We start from the raw sequence: 3161 nt of genomic DNA, 5'->3' as shown, positions 1-3161 counted from the left end.
GTGTGTGGATGGGTGGGTATGTGTGTGGATGGGTGGGTGGGTATGTGTGTGGATGGGTGGGTATGTGTTGGTGGGTATGTGTGTGGGTGGGTGGGTATGTTTGTGGATGGGTGGGTATGTGTGTGGATGGGTGGGTATGTGTGTGGATGGGTGGGTATGTATGTGGATGGGTGGGTGGGTATGTATGTGGATGGGTGGGTGGGTATGTATGTGTATGTGTGTGGGTATGTGTGTGGATGTGTGGGTATGTGTGTGGATGTGTGTATGTGTGTGAATGGGTGGGTATGTGTATGGGTGGGTGGGTATGTGTGTGTGTGGATGGGTGGGTATGTGTGTGGATGGGTGGGTATGTGTATGTGTATGGGTGGGTATGTGTATGTGTATGGGTGGTTGAGTATCGTTTGCATTTACCCTTCTCTCCATCTCGTGCGTGTGCTTGCATGTGTGGGTGGGTATGTGTATGTGTGTGGGTATGTGTGTGGATGGGTGGGTATGTGTGTGGATGGGTGGGTGGGTATGTGTGTGGATGGGTGGGTATGTGTTGGTGGGTATGTGTGTGGGTGGGTGGGTATGTTTGTGGATGGGTGGGTATGTGTGTGGATGGGTGGGTATGTGTGTGGATGGGTGGGTATGTATGTGGATGGGTGGGTGGGTATGTATGTGGATGGGTGGGTGGGTATGTATGTGTATGTGTGTGGGTATGTGTGTGGATGTGTGGGTATGTGTGTGGATGTGTGGGTATGTGTGTGAATGGGTGGGTATGTGTATGGGTGGGTGGGTATGTGTGTGTGTGGATGGGTGGGTATGTGTGTGGATGGGTGGGTATGTGTATGTGTATGGGTGGGTATGTGTATGTGTATGGGTGGTTGAGTATGTTTGTGGATCGGTGGGTATGTGTGTGGATAGGTGGGTATGTGTGTGTGTGGATGGGTGGGTATGTGTGTGGATGGGTGGGTATGTGTATGTGTATGGGTGGTTGAGTATGTTTGTGGATCGGTGGGTATGTGTGTGGATAGGTGGGTATGTGTGTGTGTGGATGGGTGGGTATGTGTGTGGATGGGTGGGTATGTGTGTGTGTGGGTGGGTATGTGTGTGTGTGGAGGGCTGGGTGTGTGTGTGGATGGATGGGTGGGTATGTGTGTGGATATGTGTGTGGATGGGTGGGTATGTGTGTGTTGCAGCGTAAGCTTCTCTGCTCTCAAAGTGTACCTTGAAAGGTGTTAAATAAACATGTTGATGTTCTGAGTGCCGATCATTTCCATCTCCACTTTTCTTCCCTATTACCCATGGATCTCTCTTCCTCCTATCTCTCTCTTCCTCATTACCCACTCATCTCTCTTCCTCCTATCTCTCTCTTCCCCATTACCCATTCATCTCTCTTCCTCCTATTTCTCTTCCCCATTACCCATTCATCTCTCTTCCTCCTATCTCTCTTCCCCATTACCCATTCATCTCTCTTCCTCCTATCTCTCTTCCCCATTACCCATCCATCTCTCTTCCTCCTATCTCTCTCTTCCCCATTACCCATTCATCTCTCTTCCTCCTCTCTCTCTTCCCCATTACCCATTCATCTCTTTTCCTCCTATCTCTCTCTTCCCCATTACCCATTCATCTCTCTTCCTCCTATCTCTCTCTTCCCCATTACCCATTCATCTCTCTTCCTCCTCTCTCTCTTCCCCATTACCCATTCATCTCTTTTCCTCCTATCTCTCTCTTCCTCCTACCTTCTCACTGTCTCTCTCCTAACTTCTCTCTCTACCTCTCTCTCTTCTACTCCCTGTCTCTCTCCCTCCCATTCATCTCTTCTCCTATCGCCCTATTCCTCCTACCTTCTCTCTGTATCTCTCCCTCTCCTAACTTCTCCCTCTTTCTCTCTTCTACTCCCTCTCTATCTCCTCTTTTCATCCCTCCTTCTCCCCCTCTTTGTGCATGGTTGTTAATTAAGGAGTTGACGGTACAGCAGCTCCTCTTCTCCTGGCCTTGCGGCACTGAGACGTATACATGAAATATTCAGCCAGCCACTCTGAGAGGTTATTCAACGCTAAAACATTTATAGCTCCTCCGGGTAAACCGTCAGGATCAGAGGTGGGATGTATGTACACTGAGTGTACTAAACATTAGCAACCCCCCCTTCTCCCCTCAGAACAGCCTCAATTCATCGGGGCATGGACTCTACAAGGTTTTGAAAATGTTTCACATGGATGATGGCCCATGTTGACTCCAATGCTTCGCACAGTTGTGTCAAGTTAGCTAGATGTCCATCGGGTGGTGGACCATTCTTGATAAACACAGGAAACTGTTGAGGGTGAAAAATCCAGCATCGTTGCAGTTCTTGACACAAACCGGTGCGCCTGGCACCTACTACCATACCCTGTTCAAAAGCACTTAAATATTTTGCCTTGCCCATTCACGCTCTAAATGCTACCTGTCTCCTCCACTTCATCTACACTGATTGAAGTGGATTTAACAAGTGACATCAATAAGGGATCATAGCTTTCACCTGGATTCACCTGGTCAGTTTATGTCATGTACTTAATGTTTTGTATACTCAGTGTGTGTGTGTGTGTGTGTGTGTGTGTGTGTGTGTGTGTGTGTGTGTGTGTGTGTGTGTGTGTGTGTCAGGTTAATAGGTATGTAGGAGGGTGTGATCAGGGGTTACAGATGTGATTGTATAGTCCTCCTGGGTTAAAAAGGGGGCTGGTGGGCTGTAGGTTGAATTAGGGGGCTGGTGGCTGTAGGTTGAATTAGGGGGCTGGTGGGCTGTAGATTAAAGAGGGGGCTGGTGGCTGTAGATTAAAGAGGGGGCTGGTGGGCTGTAGATTAAAGAGGGGGCTGGTGGCTGTAGATTAAAGAGGGGGCTGGTGGCTGTAGATTAAAGAGGGGGCTGGTGGGTAGTAGGTTGAGGGAGGTGATGGGTTGCTTTATTGTGCTAAATAAATGGAAACTGAATGGTCATTTTGTCGACACACTGCCTATCAGTGTGGAAAGAAGTCTCTTCTTCCTAAAAAATGTCATGACGTGACCAACGGAACTGTTGCCGGTTGCTGATGACCTTTACAATATCATTCTTAACAGTGTCCTTTCTAGTCATGAGCGTCACAACATACCTTATCATGACACGCATAACATTCACTGACATGACAACGAAATGATGGCTTTAT

This window comes from Oncorhynchus clarkii, unplaced genomic scaffold (genome assembly GCF_045791955.1).
Source record: "Oncorhynchus clarkii lewisi isolate Uvic-CL-2024 unplaced genomic scaffold, UVic_Ocla_1.0 unplaced_contig_1254_pilon_pilon, whole genome shotgun sequence".
Classification (NCBI taxonomy): Eukaryota; Metazoa; Chordata; class Actinopteri; order Salmoniformes; family Salmonidae; genus Oncorhynchus; species Oncorhynchus clarkii.
The sequence above is the reverse complement of the archived record's forward strand: the minus strand, read 5'-3'. Positions refer to the sequence as shown.